Source organism: Fundulus heteroclitus, chromosome 14 (assembly GCF_011125445.2).
Source record: "Fundulus heteroclitus isolate FHET01 chromosome 14, MU-UCD_Fhet_4.1, whole genome shotgun sequence".
Lineage (NCBI taxonomy): Eukaryota > Metazoa > Chordata > Actinopteri > Cyprinodontiformes > Fundulidae > Fundulus > Fundulus heteroclitus.
Genome location: NC_046374.1, coordinates 20,590,488 through 20,615,138, shown reverse-complemented (window position 1 = coordinate 20,615,138; position 24,651 = coordinate 20,590,488). Strand labels below are relative to the sequence as shown.

The 24,651-nt window shown below is 38.8% G+C and overlaps 1 protein-coding gene across 10 annotated transcripts in view; it reads right to left on the bottom strand.

Annotated features, from left to right (window-relative positions):
• Nucleotides 1-22,961, bottom strand: part of LOC105927914 (protein tyrosine phosphatase receptor type D) — a 121,546-nt gene extending 98,585 nt beyond the window's left edge. For 8 of the 10 annotated variants that reach the window (XM_036146516.1, XM_036146515.1, XM_021317715.2 and 5 more), the window contains exon 1: nt 19,753-19,862. The gene's annotated coding sequence lies outside the window, so the exon portion shown is untranslated. Of the gene's footprint in view, nt 1-19,752; nt 19,895-22,812 lie in introns of those variants that run through there. The other 2 variants (XM_021317699.2, XM_012864913.3) reach the window with 2 other exon arrangements.
• Between the last annotated feature and the right edge of the window lie 1,690 nt (nt 22,962-24,651).

Below are 24,651 nucleotides of genomic sequence, written 5' to 3'. Positions count from 1 at the left end.
CTGGTAACACATTCATATCAGCTTGTGTTGTTAATAACAGCTAGCTTCGTTAACTAACTAGCTATAGCTTTTCCTAATGGATTCCACACTTCTGATGTAATTAAAAAACAAACTCAATAATAATATATCTTGCCAAATGTATAAAGGCATAAATAGGACCCTCATTGTCTGGACGAGTGGTTGTTTGATTTGCTTTATATATATATATATATATATATATATATATATATATATATATATATATATATATATATATATATATATAAACGCATACATTTATACCTCCAAATATCAAATTTTGAGAACGTACAGTAAGTACATTTTCCAGTTTTGCCAGGGGAGAATACTTGGACTAGTCAAGATGCCATGTATAGCAACTTTTGACATTAAAAGCATAAAGCAGCTTTTATGACTGGCAGGTCCAGCCATTGACTAAAAAGTAAACAAGTCTGACAAGCATTCAGAGCACAAACACATTGCTGAGCAGAATGAACTAAAGATCAAGTTCTGTCCAAGAAACCAAACTTCCATTTGTCTCAAAAGGAACATCCTGGCCATGTTTGGCACAAATGTACAGTCTAAAAGATTATGATTTTACATAGCAATTCTTTTAGGTCAGATTTTCCAACAAAGCATCCTGACACCTTTATCTGATGAATGCCTTTTACAAGAGTAAATGTTAGGGAACAAGGTGCTCAGGACTTAATTCTGTTTGTGAGTGGAAACAAGTTTACTATACTGCAGTGTTTCCGTGGGTTTAGTGCAACTGAACTTCCAGGTGACCAAAAGCTGTCCTTGTGTGGTGTAAATCTAAGCTGGTCTCAATTATTGTCTAAGACAGGCAAGAATTTGGAAGAGGTCAGTAGGAGATATATCAGAATTTCATTGCACAACTAAGGCCATTGTATAAAATCCAGACTGATTTCAGAGAGTTAATAGATAAAGAATGACTGCTTGCCAGTTTATGAATAAGCCATTAAAGTTTGCTTTAAAAGCTCATAGGCCATTGACTTTAACCAAGGATGGATGTTTTCTTAGACATGTTTCACAAGAGCCTTGTGCATAATACCTTAAAAAACAAGGTTTGGTTGCACATGGTAGATTGGACACATTCATTGAAAGAACGCTTTCAAAAACGAAACACTAAAACATGCCTGTGAAGATTCTCAGTCATCCAGGTCATGGTCATTACAAAAAAAAGTTAAAAAACATAACAACTGGACCTTTTTCCGAAGTTTGAAGACGTTTCGCTTCCTATCCAGAAAGCTTTCTCAATTCAAAATTGAGACAGACCTCAGAGAGAGGCTGGTGCATCCCAAGGACAAAACCCCCAAACCTAAGATGGGCGGACTGCTGTATGCAGTTCAGTGCAGTGAGGAATGTTCTGATCTTTATATAGGAGAAACCAAACAACAGCTCTCCTGTGTTGAGTCGCATGGCTCAACACAGGAGAGCTACCTCCTCAGGACAAGACTCTGCTGTCCACCTACACCTTAAGGACAAAGGACACTCTTTTGAGGACCAAAATGTCCACATTTTGAACAAAGAAGACAGATGGTTTGAAAGGGGTGTGAAGGAAGCCATCTACGCTAAGAGAGAAATAACAACCTTAAACAGAGGAGGAGGACTTAGGTTCCAACTCTCAAAAACTTACAACACAGCTATAGGGTTGATTCCGGCCAATCATCACCTCAATCCTCACTCCCATATGGGTGATCAAAACATCACTTCTGTAAACCTGGCCAATAACGACCCTAACAACTCCCCATTTCAGAGCCGTGGACCAGTTTCAGTTTAATTTGCAAGCCAACAATGACCTTAATGACTCCCCATTACTAAGGGGGTGGACCTGTTTTGGTTCAATTTGCATGTTATCTAAGCCATTACAAGGCCTTTGTTGGGCAGTACTATAAAGCTTGCTACTCCACACTACTGCAGATATTTCGAATTGAGAAAGCTTTCTGGATAGGAACCGAAATGTCTTCAAACTTCGTAAAAAAGTCCAGTTGTTTTGTTTTTTAACTTTTTTTTTTAATAAACATTAAAACGACAACCATGCTGTTGTAGACATGCTGTTGTATTTGGAATATTGTCCTCCTGCTGGGATTTGCTGGGAAGTCTTGTCCTGGAAAGAACCTTGATCACTGTAAAATAAATTTGATGTGCATGTAACGACATTGCTTCTCTCGGGTCATTTTTGACTCTTTCCCTTTAGCATTGAGCTAACACACACCTGTATGCGCCAGATTAGCCACATATGTCAGAGAACTCTTAAGGTGGCTTATTTAGTTTATTTTTCATTATACTTCCTATGCTTGTATAATGCTTTTATAAACCCAACAAAGCTGACCAGAGTTTTGCCAAAGATTACTTCTTCTATTGTAAGTTGTGCACACAAAATGGCATGTTTCTGCTGTAAAAAAAAAAGAAAAAAAAAAAAGAAAGAAAACTGTAGTAAAAGCTTTGCTGCGCTGGAGGAAAATATGCCTCAGTTTAGCTTATTAGTTAACTCTACAGGTACATAGCACAATAATGAATATTACCCAAAATGCACCACTCTTGGCTCAAACAACTAATTTCATTTTACTGTAATAAGAGTTTTTTGGGGGAACATTCCCTGTCTGCTACAAAGTGGCATTAAGTCTTCCTGGCTTGGAACCTCTAAAAGGTTGTTCAGTAATTGGCTGAACAAATACAATATTTTTATGAAAAGTGTTAAAACCTGAAGGCAGGCAGCAAGGGGCCCTTGACTACCCACTGGGATTTTATTTTGCTTTGTTGCCCTAAGAGGCAGAGAAGGAACAAGCCATGAAATGCTATCTGGACTGTTCTTCAAAACTGAAGTAATGATGAATGCTAGAATAAAATATGGGAGGAGGAAGACGAAGGTGCACTACTCTCTCACAACCAAAGGTTCCTAGCTTTCTGTCTGAGTGAAAAATGGCATCTTCTCCCCCCTTTGCCCCACGCTGATTGTTTCTTCCATAAATCCCCTTTGAGACTGCGTAATTAATTGAATGCTTCTTATTTGTCATTAAAAATCCCTCTGCTAATGCCAGCGATTATGAGAGTACCATCATAAAAATCAATCTTATTAATCATCAGGCGCTTTTCCTGCAGAAAAACCTTCACAGGTGAACAATCTAAGCTTTTCTCATCCCAAATGACATTGGAGAACTTGTTGTAAAACTCTTAATTCAACTCGGGGCTTAGACTATGTAGAAAATTAAGCAGTTTTAATCATTTAAAGCAATAAGAATCCAGATTTTTTTTTTCTGCATTTCAATGAAGTGAGTTATCGCATCACTGGAACTCTTGGGAAGTAGCATCTCCAAACAACATCTATAGAAAGTCCTTATATTACTTAAGGCTCAGTTCATAGACATAACTGACCAGTTTCAGAAAGAAATGCAAGTGCAAGACTATTAAGCATTACCATGACAATGCTGATTCCTATTAACTTACATTTTCCTTTTTTTTCCTGTCATCCTATTATTCTCGCCAATCTCTTTGAGGTTTAGGTTCATTCAAAGCTATAGTGATATACTTAAATAATATGTTACAATCTGTCTCATAACCAAAATTTCAGCCTAAATGATTAATTCCTACCTGCTCAACAATCTCTAAAATAAATTTAAAGAAGCAAGTAATTTTTGTATATCACTTAGATCAACATTTATTAAAAATCATTTTAAAATATGGATCCTTTAATAAATGTTAGAAGAAGAAGAATGGGTTCTAATAAGTAATGCAATCGTTAAAAAAATTAGTTAAAAAATAGTTAAAAAAAGATACTGAGTGACACTGACCAGAGCTGTGGAGGAAGAAACAAAAAAACAAAACCTGAATAAAATGAGACATAAATAGCAAACGAAACATTTAGCATAACCAAAATTGAAAATATGATGTTTTCTTTTCCAAATCAGCTTGGCCAAACTTGCTTGTTTGGTTGTTCTGCGTGTCAGAATTCAGAAAACTACACAGCCAGCAGCCTCCAGGGTAGGAGCCACCACAAGCTCCCTATCAGCTAATGAATAATGAGATTGACAAACTTGTGATGCACACTTAAGACAGCTAATGAAAAAAATGCATTCCAATATATATATATATATATATATATATATATATATATATATATATATATATATATATATATATATATATATATATATATATATATATATTTACTACATTCTTCAGATTAGACCGACCGGATAATTAAAACACCCTTCTCTATAAACTATCTTGAGTTAGATGAAGTGATGCAGAATATACCTAGAGATGAGAGAGTGGTGATTGGTGGAGATTCCAATAGACAAGTTACAGCAGGGAACGGAGGTTATGAGTAAGTGAAGGGTAGGGATCAGGTATTGACCTGCTGTCGGCCTCCCCTGGTTCTTTTATCTGATAATGTGGTGTTTGCAATGTAGACCTCTGTAGTAATAAAAAGACTATTTAAACCATAACTATATTTTTCCCCATTTAATCTAATAGGCAGAGGATTGTTTACAGACATAACTATGTTCTCTTAACAACGCCATGCAACCGGTCCCTGAGAACCTCGTTAGTTACATTAAATACCAACTATGTGTCCACCCATTCAGGGCGTTCCCAGTATGATATCAGCGTTGCAATTATCCCATTGGTGGAGAAGATCTGCATTGCAGACGTCCTTGTTACACATATCATCAATAACAGTCATTCTGAACTTATGGTGATGGACTTTGCAGAAACGATGGAAATGGCTGTAGGGAAGATTTTCTTCCAGAAGGGGCAGGAACACAGAGTGACTTACAAGCACACAGGTGATTTACATCTTGTGTCAACCATATGACCTAAGGGAACCTAATGACTGCAAGGTAGTGGTTGGGGAGAGTGCTTACTGACAATACAGGTTGGTAGTGCGTAGAATGACTGATAGTGAGGAAGATGAAGATGACAAAGGCAGAGCAGAGGACAGAGCGGTGGAAGCTGGACAAAGTTGTCTGACTTTAAGATAGAAGTTGAAACTGGTTTTGGCTAAGAGGAAGTGGGACACTGTGAGGACAGAAGAGAGTCGCAAGGAGTACCGACAGATGCAGCGTAAATTGAAGGTAGAGATACCTAAGGCCAAACAAAGATGACAGAGTGATGTGTATGATTGGTAAGATAGTAAGGAGGGAGAGAAGGATGTATACAGGTTGGCGAGGCAGAGAGACAGATGAGAAGTATGTTCAGCAGGTTAGGGTGATCAAGGGCCAATGTGGAAATGTATTGACAGGTGCAACATATGAAGAAGTACACAGAAGATCAGAGGGAGCTGCTTTGTGGTTTTGTAGATCAAGAGAAAGCACATTAGAGTGTGCTGAAAGAGGGGCTGTGGTATTGCATGAGGAGGTCTGGAGTAGCTCAGAAGTATGTTAGAATGGTGCAGCTGTAGAGACAGGGAAGGTGGTGGGACAGAGAAGGGCAAGGTTGGGACTTCATCGAGGATCGGCTCTGAGTCCCTCCTTGTGTGCTGGGAAGATGGAGAGGTTGACAGATGAGATTAAACAGGAATCACCATGGACTACCATGTTTACAGATGACATTTTGATCTGCAGTGAGAGCAGGAAACAGGTGGAGGAAGATCTAGAGATGGAGGTTTGCCCTGAAAAAGAGAGGAATGAAGATTAGCCATAGCAAGACATAATACGTGTCTATGAGAGGGACCAAAGCGGAGCCGTTTGTTACATGGAGAAGAAATAAAGAAGGTGGATGATTCTAAGTACTTGGGGTCAACGGTCATGAGCAACAGTGAGTGTGGAAAAGAGGTAAAGAAATGTGTCCAAGCAGGGTGGAACGAATGGAGAAAAGTGTCAGGTGTGCTGTGTGATAAAAGATTATCAATGAAAACGAGAGGTAAAGGTGTGCAAGACAGGGGTGAGACCAGCAATGTTTTATGGTTTAGAGAGTGGCACAGAGGAGACCGGAGGCAGAGCTGGAGGTAGTAGATATATAGATATTGATGTTCTCTTTGGGAGTGATGCGAATGGATAGGGTCAGGAATGAGTACATCAGAGGGACAGGTCATGCTAGATGTTTTTGGAGATAAAGCCAGAGAAGCCAGATTGAGATGGTTTGGACGTCTACCAAGGACTGATAGTGAGCACATTGGTAGAATAATGCTGAGCCTGGAACTACCAGGCAGGATGCCTAGATGAGGACCAAAGAGGATGTTTTTGGATGAAGTTAAAGAGGACATGAAAGTAGTTGGTATGAGAGAAGAAGAGAGCAATAGATAAAGACAGATGACTCGCTGTGGCAAACCCTGAAAGGAAAAAGCAGAAAGAAGAAGAATTCTAGATAAACCCTCTCCTGTATGGGTTTGTTTTCAAATTCATTGTTTCGCCTGCAATGTTTCTATGTTTAAAGACATTGGTTTTAGAGAGTAATAATCTCTATTTAAAGCTGCAACTAATCAATTATATAAACTTTAAAAGCTTATTTGATTTCAAAATTAGCATAAAGAAAACTAAAAAAAAGATCATTCAAGAGAAGCTTTGAGAATAATTGTATAACATAAAACAACAATAAATAATATACAATGTGCTAGTATATAATGGTAAGAGGAGTATAACTCATAGTCCCATCAGCTATGGCAAAAACTCTTTTGTGATTGGGACGTCTTACACGTTGGTACCACGATTACTTTGATTCAATATATTGTGCGGCCCCTACACTTTAGCAGGTTTTTTATTCTAAAGTTTTTTTTTTGTTTTTTTTTTTTGGTCTTTGAATTTGAAAACCATTAAATGACCCATCCAAGTGTTCATCCAACCTGCCATCCTCCAAAGACATTCATCACGGCCATCGCTGATAGGGCAAGATTGGATCAGCCAAGCGGAGGGCATGCAACAGAGATATACGCCACTTCTGGCAAGACACTCCAACTCTCCGCAGGGCCTGTGTCATTCATAAACATGACGGATTAGCTGTGATATTTCTCCATTTACAACACAAGTGAAGGGACTGGAAGGAAGAGAATGAAAGCAGAGAGGGAGCGTTAGTGTTGGATGCCCCTTTGGGGTTGGTGCCAGAATGGATGGATAAAAAGGGAGATGAATAGTTGAGATGAAGCAGGAAGGGCGGAGAGGGGGGAACTTTCTCCACAGGCCTGACTGGGCAAGCAGCAAGGCAGGCAGGCAGCCAGGCACAAAACTCTACTTGCGCGTATATTAACCCCCCATTCCCACGCTTCTTGCTTTACAGAATACACATCAGCTCAACCAGATATACAATATTAAGTCAAGATAAGATTCCCATTTTATTGGACTCAAATCTATTTCAACTTAACAATTTTTCATGAACTCTATGTATTAAATTCTCCATCTCAAAATATTTTGAGAACATTTGGGTAAAATGTGTATTTTTAGTGATTTTTTATATTTTCATTGTTTTTTTTTTTGGGTGGGGGGGGGGGTCCAATTCTCTCTAGGTCTGCACAATAACAGGAATACATTGTGATTGTGATACTTTAGCTGAACGTTGAAAATGTGACATCAATTATAACTCACACATATGTCCCTGAATCGTCTCTTTCTTATTCATCACAATGCCCCCTGCTCTCTTTGTGAAAGTCTGCTCAAGAGGACAAAATAAAAGCTGTGATGTAAGTTTGCAAGCATGGTACTTAAAATACAATATACCAATTATTGCCTCAAAGCAATTCTCTGCACACAGACACTGTGATGCTCATAGCAATTATATAGATAGAACTCACTTTCATGACCGAGCTCTTCATTCATGACTCCTATCAGCTTGAAACTGCAATTTCTTATCATGTAAAAAAAATAAAAATGGTTGAACACTAGGAAGCATCAACAGTAGAACAACATTGTTGGTTAGGCAATGGGAAATGTCTAAGCCCAGGTGACAGAAAGTTAGAGCTTGAGGTGAGAAGACCACCAAGAGTGATCAACGCCTACCCCCTTTAACGGATTACCCCCTTTAATAACAGTTCCAGTTTTGTTTTTATCTGTAATACTTGAAGAAGCTGTTCACTATTTAATGATTGTTTAGGTTATTTGAAAAAAAATACAATGCTGCAATGAAACAGTTTGTGCGTGGTCTCCTCGGTTCCATATAGTACAACTTAATAACGCTCTTTCCATTTTTACTCTACCATGTTCCCTAACAGTCCATTACACTTTATAACATCCTCTCGGTGTATTAAACCTTCACAAATAAAGAGGACAATGTTTAAAAAAACATGAGCTATCAACTCCTTAGAGACAACTCCTATTTTCACAGACACTCTTGATCTTTAAGGTAAATAGTGTCTCAGAATAGTCTGTTTGATTGTCATGTTTGAAGGTTATTGTCTTAGGCTGGTAAGGCCTGTAAATATATGAATAGTTTATTATGAAACTTAGCAAACTGAAGCATTTGAAGTCTTGCAGATTTTACAGGATTCTAAAATGCATTCACATAATTAACAAATTGTTTTTTTCGTTGTATCAGAGGTATGTTATCTCAATATCACAGTATGAACAGTCAAATGTTATTCCCCATTAAAATGCAAAAGAAAAGTATGCAGGTATTTATCCCTCCTTTGTGTGTATCACCTCATGAAATGTCATCTAATCATCTGTTAAAATGTCTCCACATAAATTCCTTTGAGGTTTAATCACATGCAGGGCTTGCTTGACAGTGCCGTATATCTTTTGCGATTCATTGCTCGGGATTGCTCCATTTGAACAAAGTAAGGCATCAGACTAACAAAAATATTCTAAGAGATGCGCGGCATAAACGTCTGAGGGAACCGGCTTCACAGGAGTTGACTTCTCTCTGGGAAAGAGAGAACATAGCACCTAGAATTTCAATAATTTATCTAGCTAAAAGCTTGCTACAGAACAAGCAAAGTATAGAGATTATTCATGCTTGCTAACATCCTGCAGAGAGGACCTTTTGGCTCTCCAAGAGCCCTAATGGAAAATAGGGTTATGTCAGGCTTTTCAACTTTAGCCCGCAGACACTCTTACAAAAGTGACTTTGGGAGATGATGGGTATCTCAACAGACCGCGGCTGATGTTTTCTGAGTATGGAAATAGCTGCAGTGGCACAAATTCTGAGATTTTATGGGTGATGTAATGCACAAGAAGAATATGTAACAATGTCTTGCTTTTCCTTTAATTAGTCAACAATCAGTATCATGATGCACGGGGAGCTAATCACACCCCTTCTACTGCATCACCTTCCATCAAAGTTGTTTGGTTCTAATTAGCAAGCACCCTTAGATAACCTGGGAAGTTTCTCAAGATCATTAGATGCATTAAGAATGACCCTGCAGTATCCAGTTAATCTAGTAGAAAATTACTTTAGAGTAGCGCTAAGATCAAAGCCGCCAATATTAGCAACCCCTTGACTACCTGGCTTCGACTCACACACACACACACACTCACTCACACACACACCCCTGATTTTATGACCTTGTGGTCCTTCTAGGCTGTGGAAGCCATTTTGATTTCTTGTACTAAATTGGACCTGTAGGTGTTACTTTGTAAAACTCAGAGAGTAAATCATAAAGGTAAACAAAGACGGTGATCAAAATGAATGCAAAATACCATGGCTGTGATGCATAAATACTTCACAAGGATGTAGCAGGCATTGGAATGGTAACACGGAAAGCTAAAATAGTTAGCGGAAATGATACGCTTTTTATCTAGAGATAGATTTAATGGCAACGTCATTGTCTCTTTTAGAGTTGGATTCTGACGTTGAAAATTCTGTAGGAGCTATTTACATTATTTGTGCCATACCCATATTGGGCAGGAGAGTAAATTATAAAAGTAAAAAAAGAAGCATGGTAGCCATTTTGACTCAAGTGTTAGACATAGGCTGCATCCGGAAATTTCTCAATGGTAAGGACTCTTCAGCCAAAGGGCGAAGTGCGTCAGCGTTCGCCAAAATTAGTGCTGTCAAAATAGTGCAGTTACTAAAGAAGGAGGTAGGAAAAGAAGCCTGTTGGCTTCCTCTCATAGCTCCTTTAGCATAGGAACCTCATGAGGTCCCATACCGGCGCTAAGGAGCTATAAGAAATTGCGTGCCATAACCTACAAGCACAGCCCAACGCATGGAAATCAACAAAAATGTCAGGAGAGAAGGGAGCGCACACTTTGTAGTTCTTTTTTGGAAGGCTGTAGGCCCGGATTTGACTCACGTTATCCAAGTAATTTACGTTAAAAGCTGCCTGAAATCGACAAAGCAGCCCAAAGCTCCTTTCCTTCGTACAATACAGTTTTTGCTGTTGACCTCATGAAAGCTCAGGGAACAGGAGGTAGGAGCTATAATTAGAAAACTTTGGATGTAGTATTTGCTTTAAAGATTTAGCCTTTACTTCTTGTTACTGGACAATCTTTAGATTACAAACTGTGGATATTTGACCACACTGTTAAGCAACAGGCCTTTCAATGTGATCACATTTAAAAAAAAAAATTGGACGTTATTTTAAAACAAGATGACGACAAAAACTGCTTAAGTGGTGTTGAATAAGAAAAAAAAAGGATTCAACACTAAGTGTGGGCTTAGCCTCTATACGTTTGTTAGAAGACCTTAGCTTGTCAGGACTTCTTATGATAAGTGGCTATATTTTTCAGAAATATTATGAAAAATAAAGATAATATTTCGAGGGGGTAGTTTTCCTGCATCAGACCAGATTGTTAGTCATGTTCCAACCTTCCCTTTTCAATTTACAGTCCCTGTAAATTCAAGCCACAAAGTGTGCTTCTTGAAGTTACACACATAGGAGCTGGTTGTTGTATTCCTACAAAGACAAACTTTTTCAAAAGCATTGAGAAGCATCGTATATTGACACCAAATTCATCCATAGCTACTTTCTTTTACAGAAGTTGTCCTCCTCTGTGTCTATTTTATGGGTTAAAATTTAATCTTTCATACAAGTAGAGTTTAACTTCGACTACGCGAGCTGGGTAGTTTTATACTTTTATTAGCGATCAGGGTTGATGAAGATGCTTGTCTGAGCATGTCAGGAAACGGACAAGGGCACCTCTTGACCATATGTGAGGGAGTGACATCTGGACATGATTTCCATTTAATAGGGCTATAAACCTTCAAGGGGATTTTGTGAGCATTTCTGATGGCGGACATTAGCTCTAGTCTGTATATTTGGAAACCGTATAATGTATTTTATAACTACTACTGAACAAAGACGTAGAAGTATGTTGTGGATGTGATTATAGCCTTCACAATTATAATGAAGTATCAAATCTTTATACTTTGTTACACTAAATCTGCTCTAAAAAAGAGGACAAAAATTATTTTCGCCATGAAATCCCTCATTTCTTTTTCTGCAGCTCAGACAGGGGCAATCTATCGGCACCAAGCATGAGAGAACACATACCTCATTTGTCAGAATCAATATTTATTATTTTTGGATGCCTTTCACTTTTATTAAAGCGAGCACAGAGCCACGGCAGGCGCAGCATTATCTATCACGGTCAGAGTGAAGTTAAAATGCCTAACAGGTTCCAGCAGATGTTTTCTCAAACACTATGCAGACTGCTAACGCTAGCATCCATCTTGCTGCCAGCGGTTGGGGTTTTAAATCATGCTGCATACCATTCAGATACTGATTTGCTTTTTGTGATTAAACACAAAGGTTTGGTGGTGGACACTTTTTTAGTCTTGAAGAAAAAGATCAATTTCTGAGAGGACAGTTAACTTAATCTTTTAAATTGCTTTATATTTTATGAAACATTTAATGGACATGATGATAATAGACTGTCCTTTGGTGAGACGTTCTCACTCAATCACTGTTTCTCGGCATGCTAAGGTGCACAGACTCTTAAAGAAGACCTCATTCACATGCAAAGCATTAAAGCACTAGTACCCCTCTGTCCTCATTAGTTGGTTCAAGATTCTGCAGGATAAATGAGCTTTAACCATCGGAAAATAGGTTTGAGAAAGTTAAAAAAAAGTTTTCTCTTTTTTTTTTTTTTTGCATTGATCTTATTTTCAGAGGGAAAGCTTCTGACAAAATTGAATGTTCCGCACGGCGGCAAAGGTCTTGCCATTTACTGAGCTTCTGCCTCTAAACTAGAGAACTGTACAGTAGCTGCTGGCTAACTCGTCTCCTTTTGTGCGAGCCACTGATCATGAACACAGTAATTTAACAATGGTCAGTCGCTTCTATCCGGGCGCTACATTTGCTCCGACAGTCCGAGACAGCTGACACAGCATTTGTCTTCCTAAGCTGTTTGAGCTTGTGAACAAGTTTTTCTTCATCTTGCACTCTGTACTTGTTAGCAGAGTTGCAAAGGCTCCAAGGAGACAAATAAAGTGCCTAATATCATCATTATTATTGCTAACTCCTGACTTTTTATTTTTATTTGCTGGGCCTGAGAGCTTTATCTCAGACTTTACACATTATGCACAATTTAACCTCATAATAACACAAAGTAGTCCCTATTTTAATGCTAGAGTTTTCAGCATCGGGACATAAACTTGATCTACAATTACATCCACCATATTAGTATTTCTTAAACAAGCATTAAGGTAAAAAATTTTTTTTAAATAAAACGTTGAATAACTACATCCTTGTTTCTTCAATGGGATTTGCTGATTAAATGCACTGTATTAATTGACCATGAGCAAAGGTGAACACCTCTATGAAAGCAGGGCTTTTGGCAGTTTTCAAGTTCTGGAGCATACAGATGAGAGTTAGCGCAAAGCCAAGAAGGAACTAAAATAGGAAGGCCTTTAGAAGAGCGATAGTTGCTGCCTATCAATCATGGAAGGGTTATAACGGCACTTCCAAGCAATCTGAAGTCCTTCGTTCTACTGCCAGGGTGATTATTCACAAATGGAAAACAATTAAAGAAGCCCCAAATTGTTCCGAAAGAGAACAGAAAAGAAATTACCTAAAAAGCAATAAACCCCCCCAGAGGTTACAGCTCAGACTCTACAGGTCGGTTCTCAGCAGTGAAATCACATAAAGACTGAACTAGTATGTCTTGATTGAGACAGTTGCCCTGAGGAATCTAATTCTCTATAAAACGGGTATGGCGGCACAACTGAAGTTATAAAAGTTGCATCTTAATGAATTGCAACTGTCTCAACTGTCATGAGGACTAAGGAGACAAAATTGCACAAAAACCTGATACCAACTGAGCAGATTTGGGCTCGATTTCTGGACACAAGAACTGAGAACCTTACATCCATTAATTCAGCCATGATTCCACCCCGCAGTTGGACCATAGCTGAAAGGTCTGCAAACCTTAACGAGAGAGACCGATAAAGTCATACAGAAAATGACCAATTCTAGCGTTTCCTGCAATAAGTGGTTTCTGCAAGCCGTTTGATCTTGGTGTTTAGAAAGCTTAGCTTCATTTTTGCTCGATGAATAATGGCAGTGCTGCTTCGTTTGTGTTTTTTAACATTTAGATGTGAGGTAAGAAGTGAAAAAAAAAAAGACCAGATCATTGTTGTGATAAGAAAACTCTTTAACGCAGTACGGATGCACTTTTCCTTTCCTTACAATAAATGCGTTCTTATCAACAACTCGTAGATATCAGTTGTGTGTACATATGTGAAATGCATTTTACTGAGAGTTCTTTCCCCAACAATGGCGAAAGGAGGAGGGGAGCATATATTGCATCTAAATAATCACTGATCATGTAGCAGCCTTTTCACCGAGAGCGGAAGCAGCCGTCGTAACTACAGAGCTCTGACCGCGCCGTCGCATCATTCCATACAAATGGAAATGATGCTTTCTGTTTTCCCGTCACAGGAGAGCGGCTTCCCATTTTCCGCTCCCACTGTCAAGTTGTGCACAGCTGCATAAGTTCGCTGGCTTGTGTGCGGGGCAACAGGAAATGGCTGTTGACAGCATAATGGGACTATGAAGATGCAGTATAAATCCTTAATCATGCCTGAATCATGAACTGCAGCGCTCAAATGCACACATCATTCTGCTGGAACTATTAGCAGAGAGGCTGGAACCCAGAAAAGTGTCGTGACCACAGTTTCCTGAAGTTTGTTTCTTCCCGGATAGTTAATAGATTTCCAGCTGTGCTAATACTTTACGCTGATACTATTGTTACAAGCTCAGCAGGGATACTCATGTGTATGCAAATATAGTTGTTTTGTTTTTTTTCCCCAGATCCTCACTTATAAACGACATCCGAAAAAAAAGAAAAAAAAAACTAATTTGAAATGTATTGCAGCAATGACATTTATAATGTGCCATATCTTTATTTTCAACCATTTTTTTAATGCCATGTGGAATTACCCGGCAAATCTAGACAAGTTACATTTAAAGACTCAAGTCATATGGGAGTCTGGCCATCTCACAGTTAATCAAAACCGAGAGCTGAATAAAAAGGAAAAAAAAAAAAAAAAAAGCGGAATAAGCCAACCTGTATCTCATAGCGTGGCCTGGCAGATTTGACTCAGAACATCATTACGTTTCAGGGTTCGCCTTTCATGCAAATCACCTCTCCGAGCCTGGAAGTTCATTACTAATGGCAGTTCCCATCAAGTTGGAGACCCATCCGAATACTAATATCCCCCCTGTGCTTTGAATTTTGTCACCTCCAGTCCCCCCCCCCCCCTTCTCTTCACAACGTGGCAATTGCGACAAATGTGGTTTTCCTTTGTAGAATCAGGCACCGACCCCCACCCCCCGACGAGCTACCCACAGCAGATGCTTTGCAGTTGTTTCCACAGACCATTGAAGCCTAAATGAACTAAGTGAACAGTCACTTTATATGTATTAGGCTGGGTGTAATAGCACTTATCTTTATTTGCTTGACTTGTTTATTTCTTCAATACTCCAAAAGACGCTTCCTTAGAACTTTCCTTTCTTTCACGAAAACAGCCAAAACTGGAGAAAAGCAAAATATTACACTTTCACATCTGAGAAGGGGTCTATATAACCAACGCGAGGAGTATTTTTAGACAGACTACGCTTTTTGGCATTGTAAATAATGGATAAACCTTTCTTGAGTTATTTCTGCAATCTTATCTATTCTTACAGTATGAACAGCGCGCCTTCGCTAGACTGTCTTACCTTACGCTCAGCTTTGACCTTGGTCAGCATTGAGGTTTCATTTTACACTTTTTGCTGCTTAAACACATGGTAAACAACTTTTCCAGGTTTTTCTGTGGGCAAGTTTTCCTCTTACTAAAACTACAGTACTCAACAGAAGAGGACACGTGTTTCTGCAGAGACAGGATTACTTGCGTGCTTGATAAAATTATATTGCATGTGTAGTCTTTAGAGTTGGACTTTTCGCATGATCAACGCCGTTTGTTGCAGAAAACTAACACCGCTCATCATCCAGGAAGCACCAGCTTGCTGTGGCGGCGCTTTTTCTTCAGCAGACATAGGGAAGATGGTCAGAGTTGATTGGAAGATGGAATACAGAAAACAAACATGCGAGAGGCTGCTAAAGACTTGAGTCTGGGGCAGAGGTTCGCCTTTCAGCAAGAAACCAACTTTTAACACACACTCAGGAGCTACGACCGAGCGGTTTACATTCTCACGTTTTAAAATGGCCCAGCCAGAGCCCAGTACTAAGAATCTGTTGACTTGAAAATAGGTTTTCCCAGATGCACTCCATCTAATCTGACTGCAGCCTGAGCTATTTCGAAGAACGAGCAATGATTTCAGTCTTTAGATGTACAAGATGTAGCTCGAAACACTTACAGCTGTAATTGCAGCCAAAGCCAGTTCTATAAAGTATTATCTCAGGTGAACGGAACACAAATGGACCCCATTATAACATTATTCTACAGCAATTTTCTTTTATGTGTAAAGCTCCTGTTAAGGTGGGTTGCTATGTCCTTCAGTCACCACTTCCCACACTGATGTGGGTATAACCAAAGTTAATAATGTGAAAAAAAGCATTCCGTTTCTGTTAATTTCCAGTCAAGCTGTGACTACTGTTATGTCATTGCTACCAATTCTCTACTGTATTACTCAGTGACTTTATGTATTAGCTGGATGTTTTTTTTTTTCTGTTTAAATGCATCCCATCATTCCTGACACTTTGTTCAGACTACATTTTTGCAAACGTTGATGCATGTAATTAAAATTAGAGCACATTATATATATATATATATATATATATATATATATATATATATATATATATATATATATATATATATAATAAATTATTATTTGAATCATTCACAAGGCTGGGATGTTGTATATGTGGGAGGTAATGTGATGGGGCACAGCTTTGTATTTGCACAAAAGCAGAAGAGAGGGGGAGGGAAAAAAAAGCTTTCTCCTGTTTTACTATTTTTTTTTTTTTTTTGGTCGGCAATAGGTCTCTACTCACTCTCAATACATTGATGGAAAAGGAGAGAGAGCAGAAGAGCAAAATGGAAATAGTAATAAACATGCTAATGCTAGGCCGTGAAGCTGGGAAAAGCAGCTTCTATCCGTCCCTCAGCTATCTGCTGCAGGCGTGTGTGTGTGTGCGTGTATGTGTGTGTGTGTGTGTGTGTGTGTGTGTAGGGGAAATACAGAGATAGAGACAGAGGGAGACTGAAAGGGGAAAAAGAGAATTGTGCGTAGTATTGCATTGTGAGCACACCTGCACACACAGCGTGTGCTCCCCGAGAAAACAGGAGAGAGCCGCATGTGAACGTGCCCACCTTTCTCTTTCAATCGGCCCCTGGAGACATTGCAAAGGGCCTTTTGGTGGCTCACTGGTGAGATAAGAAGTAAAGGAGGGGGATTCATAGTGGTGGTGGGGTTTCAGAGAGTCGCAGAGCCAGCTTTATATTATATATATATATATATATATATATATATATATACTGTACATACGTGTGTGTGTGTGCGTGTGTTGTGTGTGTGTATTGAAAGCACCTCTTTCAATAGCAAGTCATTTTCCATGTTGTGTAATTGCAGAACATAATAGAGCTCATCTCATTCAAACAGCCCAAGACCTCTTTTTTTATTATTACTCCAAAGCTATTTTCTCTATTCACAACCAAACAAACCATGTCTCAGGGAGATATTACCCTGCCTTTTGAGCCCGGGGCCACCACAAATTTGCCTTTGAAATGAATGTTGTGTGTAATCAAGATTGCATTTTACCTGGAGCGCAATTATAAAGGGAGACACCATCAACCAGCTTGATATTTGCCATCCAACTCTTGCCCTGACCTTTCCTGCCCAGGTTTGCAAAGCGTGCGTTTTAACAGCGACTGATCGCTGGAAGATAAAGCCTGAATTAACCTACCACTGCTGGGAACAACAAACAGCGCGCCTGTTAATCGCACAAGTACAGACAGCCTTTTTCTTTTTCTTTATGTAGACGGTCAAATGAATATCAAAACTGAAACGCGGATATGAAGAATGACTGATTTCAAAATCATTGCTGAGCTTTTTTCATTAAACCACCACCGGCTCGAAAAAAAAAAAAGGATGGCTATTTGCATAATTTAACTGGCATCTTAATTGTCGTGTCAGGAATCGGTATGGAAATGACTTAAGTCACTTAGAAACAAAAAACTTACTAGGCTACATGGCTAATGGACTAAATCTCATCAAGTTAAGATCCACAGTGTGAGTGAAACCAGATTGAAAGGGAAGGATATATTTGCACACATTAACAGCGGGCAACGAAGAAAAGAGTATGAAGGTATTTCTGGTGCAAAACTATTTGCACATTGTCGCGGTGAAGTTGAAGTTGCGGAGAAAAATGCTACATGACTTGTGTATTATTTTTCTGTATTTCACAAATACAAATCAACATGTAGGGCTCTCCAGATTCTTCAGAGCTACAAGTAGACAAATAGCATTTTGTGATTCACACATTGGAAATCTCTTACATCAAGAGGTTTGCTGCAAATGATCCAAAGGGTGCAAAAGACTTCAACGTTTGTATAAAACACAAAGTTTATGTTTCTGTCACAGACACAGAGCTGCTGTTACACCTTCACTGATTCACAGCAGGTACACAGATTCTGTTCTGCAAGTCACAAAATATCAAACTCTTGCACTAACTGTTCTGATTGACTTATTCTGGCAAATGGGGTGCATAACAAACACAACCACCCATGCATAATCAACATTATGCCAAAGACACGTTTTTTCCCTGCAGCACAACCACAAGTCAGTGAATGCGACTGCTCGAATCTGTTGACTTGAGTCACAAATCCTGCTTTAAAAGTCCCACCTTCCTTTTTCTTGCTCTCCTGATTTGAGCCATTTTGCTTTATCTGCATAAAATAGCATGTGGACCATTGCTATAGTCATCGTTATTGTTGCTTAGTGTTGTTAACAATAGTGGCCCTAAGAGTAATAAAGAATCACCTCCTGTTGTTTAATGTTTCATATTTCGTAGAAAAGCGCAGCATAAATGGTGACTTAAAAAAAGCCTTCTGTGACTCATATTGGTTTTATTTGTACATTTTACAAAGGCTTTGCCGTGAGCGTCCGTGTTTTTCCCACTTTCAGACTAGCGGGAAACTGGAACGTTATCAACTAGGAAGTGACGCCGCTCTGACTTCCCAGTTTCCAGTTTGTTAGTAAATGGAATAGATTACTTGTCACGCTGATACATGGAGCAAAATTATCTATGAACCTATATTTCTTATTCATTTGACCATATAAAGTATGATATCCGTATTTGATTCTAATAGTTTGCAAACTGATTTAAGAATGCTGCAAATATCTAATGAATAATTTTTAGATAAAAACTTCAAATTAAAATAAGTCATACATTTTTAATCTATTCAGTAATTACTATCATCACATTCTGAAAGGCCTTCTAATGGTTTCGAAAGAAAGTGCTGCTTGTGGCTCTAACAATCATTTATAACAACCGATAATTTAAAATACAAAAAATCTAAACAGTAGTAGTGACTTGCTTTTATTTTAAGGTGATTGTCAACAGGTAAGTGGAGGAATAAAAGTTACAGAACATCTCTCATGTCCTACACACCTTGATAAGTAATACTTGATACCTTTGTGGTAATTGAATCCTTCACGTTCCCTGACAGCAACAAATAAATATTTTGCCAAGAAGTTTTTGCCAGTTGTATTTATCACTGGGACAACATGAGATTTATCATACAAGTCGGTTAAAATTATGCTAACGATCATCCTATTCGTGCTGGTGCCAAGAGGCCTCGCCACTTTAATCAGACATTAAAGAAAATATATTCTTCTGCCTTAAGGAGTTAGTGGAACACTTTGGTGATTTAAGTAGGAAGGACCGGCAGTTTTTTATGTTCCTAATTACTTGGTCCAAGTGGAGCAAGAATATAAGAATAGGAGTTTTATGTTTTGTGACTTTAAGAACAGAATCTGTGCAACTGCACTGAATGATCTTTGAAGGTGTAACAGGAGATTTCTGTCTTAGAGAAGATTTAATGTAAACAAGTTATTATTTTTCATACATGGGTATGTGAAAACAATTTATTTTGCACCAATTTGACTTAATGTAAGAGTACAAATTGTGTAGTTGTACTTAAGAATCGGAGCAGCTGCACCTGATGTTTTGCATTTTTGAAAGACTGAAATGAATCTACAATTACAAAACTCATCTAGCATTTTTCTCTGTGACTGAGTTCACGGTTACGACGTAAAATAAGTGTTGCACCAGAAATACCTTCACGAAAGAAAACTAAACAAACTTACCTGTTATCGATAGAGAGAAGTGTGTATGGTTGGTGTATGTGCGTTTGACTTCTTTATTCTTTTTATTTTTTAATTTCTTCATTGGGGGCTGTCGAGAAAAGACCTACCACGTAAAACAGTCAGCCTGGTCGTAGCGCTCGTCTCTCCAACACTGTTGGAGGCAACGCACTCGTAAATGGCTTCGTCTCGGGGCGTGCGCAACGGCTGAATTCTCAGCACGGAACCAGAGCCGTCGTCGAACTCTATCACCTGCAGGTGCGAGAGACAGGATATGTTAAAGGAGATTTTTTTGTTCACAATGGGTGCGGGACCTTCCAGAGAAAACAAGAATGAAAAACAACTGAAACATACATTTGGAGACGAGGCAACAACACTGATGGTACCTGACAAAATGTGCTTCCTATGCAAAAACAGCTGATTGCCTACTTTACTGTAAAGTATTATTTTGTATATTTCTAGGCGTTTAATGTACATGTAGAACATATAAGATTCTCTGTAAAGCTGTGTAGTCAATCAGACTTAAATAACTCTAATTTTTGTGTCCAGAATAGGCATGGGCCGCCTTGAGAGCCTCATGGCATGATCCATTTGAATAAAAATACTATAGTTTCATATTGATTACATAAAACATTTTTTAAAAATATACAGCACGTTTAAAGACAGCAACAACTATTACTACAACGGATAACAGGTAAAATAATATTATTTGTAACACACAAATTTTGCATAATGCGTCATTAAATTCAGTCTTGGTTTTCAAGTAGTTATTGCACAGAATAACGTATGGTCTCTGTTTTGCTTTTTATAGCGTATCATGAGCTAAACTGATCTGAGCTTAGCTTTGGGAAAATTATGTTAATAGCTTGCTAACACTAGTTCTTAAATCACCTTAAATTATTAAGTGTGACACCAGGTTTGGTTTCCACAATGTGACTATTGCGTTTTTAGCAATCAGAGAAATATCCAAACAGCCAAATGTATCTTTTATGCAAAGAAGGAAAACGTGTTTTAGCATTCACTTAGCTAGCTAAACATATGGGTTGGGGCAGCATAACGTTACTTGAAAACATAGAAAATGTTTAAAACCATTTCAAAACGTCAGATTTCTCCTTCTTTAAAGGTAAGAAGGATTTGAACCTTCTTTTAGCTCACTCAACAGTAGTGCATAAAGCATATTTGGATATGTTGCAGTGCTGCACTAATCAGAGAGACATCTCATCACTTCTCCAACTTCGGAACCGTTTCATAACGGACACATGTGCCTTTTCTTTCTGAAAAGCAAGCACAATGTGAATCTTGTAGCTAGCTAGCCAGCAGTATGCAGCGTCTGGGGGGTTAGGGCCAGAACAGTGCTACTCCCAACAACCACAGAAAACGCTGATTATTCTTGGCACTTTCAGAACTACTTCCAAACCTTTAATGTGTCCTTTTGTAATCACGGACATATGTTTTCATTTTTATTCAGCTAACTGGGCAGGAGTGCTTAGGAACAGGTGGGGGAGGGGGCAACATTGTGCTACTTTAAAGAGCATGACAAAACCTCTGGGCACTTCTGTGTTTTTTCTGGCATATATATACGTATATTGATGGAGGTAACCGGCCCATGCCTAATCCAGATCAATGGCTATATTTTTTACATTTGCTAAATGTAGCCTAGCGCAATAACTTGTAAAATGCCTGATGTGGCGGACTAACTTTAAGAATGGGGCAGGACACTTGTATTTTGCAGAGATATCTGGTTGCAGAGTGAATTTCAAGCCTGAATGTGTCCCACTCTTAAAGCTAACATTCAGTTTCCTGAAGGGCAAATGCATCACACTGGATCGTGTCAATGGGACAGAAAACAAGCACAAACAGTTAACGGTGGCTCGGTACTCGGTTACGGACAATTTGTACCATGGGGTGAGGTAGTGGTACGAGAGACAGGACCAACTTTTTCTGGACGAACGACACATAAAATGCTTCACAAACAGGTGTTTTTTTTTTATAGCTTATTCAGCTATCGTTGCATGCTACGTGTTGTATACTCACTGATTTAAGAAAGATCTGTCATAACTCAATCTCTTTTAAGCATAGAGGTAGATTCAAGTAAAAGATAGGCCTGAGACCACTTTCTCACCCACACCCAGGCACGCTCGCGCACACACACACACACACACACACACACACGCACAAAGGCCTACAAACATTTTAGGTACACAGCATATCTGAGCATGTTAAGTTAACAAAACTCTGTAACATTTGACTGGCCAAGCTAAAGCAGTGTTGGCACCCCAGGTGTCAGCAGGTGATGGTAAAAACAGCCTCCTTTCTGGGTTAGGGCCAAAGAGCAAATTAGAAAGGAAGTTGTGGGCCTTCCAGAAGGAAATGGGTTTTTGTTAGAAGATGAGGTGGCAGCGCATGATTGAATGGGTGCAGGATTGTAGCAGCCAGCGAGCCCCCGCGGGGCAATGGGTGGATGAATGGAAACTAACATGTTAGCATTCAGCTCGACGTGCGATGCAAACGCGATGAACTCTGATAAGATTGGATTTCTGTGGAAACGCGAAAAAAGAGGTGGGAAGGGGTTTCTGAGCTCCATTAGTGCTTAAGGAGCTAAAGGAATATGGCAAATGTAGAGCAAGGAGAAATTCTGACGACTGAAATTAATAGAAATCTTATCAGTGCTCCGCAATGATGTTGTGATGGTACTGAGCTCAGATGCGGATTAAAGCTGGCCAGAAATCAAACCTTCAACCAAAATAAAGAGGGTGGGATATGCATTCAGATAAAGATGCCACAAAGCAAAAGGATCTTTCCAAGTGAAAGTGCCGCTTCCCCTTTCACTTTGCATGAAGCTGGAAATGTGGCGTTATGCTAATATAAAGATCTGGGTCACACCACAAGTTTTTATTTATATATTTCCAATCTGTTCAGTTGCTTTCCATTTGTAGCCTATTCAAGTCCAAATTTATCACTATAATTTTTTTGTTGAAACTCATGCATGTTCAAAAGCCGGGTCAGCATGGTTATTAGGAGCCCACTAATGCGTGGTGGCAATCCTTGGGATGGCGAGGAGCAAGCAAATAGATCCTGGCACAATGGATTGTGTTGCAAGCGGAGCCAAAGGAGCGGTGCTGAAACATTCCCATTTTGTCGAGCATTTTACATCAGAACAATAGACCTAATACCTCAAATCTCTGGTTGCTGACTTTCTTCCCCTTCTTGTTCCACACGATCTTTGGCCGTGGATCTCCCGTGGCCTGGCAGATGAAGGACGCAACGCCTCCCTGCACGCCTGTTTGGTCATTGGGGGTTCTTAAAAACTTTGGCGGTGCTGGAGAGACACAAAGGCAGAACAAGACAGAAACCGCAAGATGTTAGAATGAGCGTGTTGAGCAATCGCAGACAGGCCAATACATCTTTTCATGTTATTCAGCCAACATTTCAACACACAAAAGTAAAATAAAAAAAATAAATAAAAAAGACTCAGATTTTAGCATGTGGCTTTTAAGACTATTGTCTTTGGAGATCCAAACCGGGGATTAAAATGTCTTTTTAGAGAAAGTGGAAAACAGAGGATGAGCAAAATGTGCAAAAAGGTTTACTTTTGGTCTAGGAAGTACTTGGTAAGTGATTGTGATACATTCACAAAAAAAAAAAAAAAAAAGAAATAGGGGAATATTTAATAAAACAAAGTGTTTTTGTTGTGTAGAAAATAATAGGATTACACATTTTATACCTGGTGCTTAAAAAGGAACCATGGGCTCGAAGTGCATTTGCTTAGCATAGGAGGATGTAAATAACTTACTTGATTTATAAGGTTTCTATACAGTATCAAATTTACTTTTTTGCATGTTTCTGCTCCAAGTATAAAAAAAGGAAAACGATGATGGAAATCATGTATCCAGACTTTACTACATATTAAATATTTTAAAAGATAAAAAGCACATAATGAATTATTAAAGTAAGCAGAGTAATTTTGATGTGATGTAAAACTATGGGCTAGTTTTAATTCATAATATAAAATATTCAGCCAGACTAGTTGGACTTCTTTCTATATAAATGCAGAACGTTTGTGTCTTTTGGGCTAAGCTTTTCCTTCACAAGTCCCTTGTCTGATGGAGGAGACTTCTGTTTAGGACCATCCACTGGCTGCGACCTTATCAGTCAATTTCCCCTTAAGTGGATGGCTCAATGTTAAATTGTTAACTTTACATTTTATTCTCCAGTCTTAACTGCTGCCCATCACTCTGTTTTAAAAAGCAAATTACAGCCCGAGCAGCTGCAGTCGTTACTTGTCGGTAAATCAAAACAATATAAGATGAAAGCAGAGATATTGCCCCATGTTAATGAAATGAAATTAGTCAAGATGTTTTATTTGTGAGTGTGAGCCTTCTGCCGCTGCAAATGTTCACCAAGTTCAAGACAACAGCTCAGTGGTGAACAAGAGAAGATTAACCATTTAAAAAAAAAAAAAAAAAGAATATATCTGTGTAGAAGTTTAAGAAAAGCTCCACTTTGGTCTTTAACAGAACTTGAAAAAACTCAATAAGAGCTGAAACAACGATTACGGTCCAATAAATGCGACTGGAAATCATAGAAACTAATTTCTCCTGGATAGGTTTTTGGACTTCCCAGCCTTACTGTGAAAGTAAAGCGTTTCATAATTACGACTAAGATCCCAACCTGTCTGAGCCTCTTCCTCTACTATGAAAAGGCATATTTTAAATTACATAATGTCTTAACAGTAATGCATCTAAAACATTACTGCATGACTAGATTATGCAAAACCGTTGATGATGACACACTGATTGATAGATTGGTTAAATGCATTTCATATTTGCTGGTCAGATGTGAAGCACGTGGAGCCAAAAAGCTTATCCAGGACATTTTTAGGGGGGAATCCTCGAATCAGAGCATTTAGATTCTATGCTTCCCTCCTCTGGAAAAGACTCCCCGATTACCTGAGATGTGCAGAAACTGTCGCTTCATTTAAAGTCGTACACACAAAATTACCGTTCGCT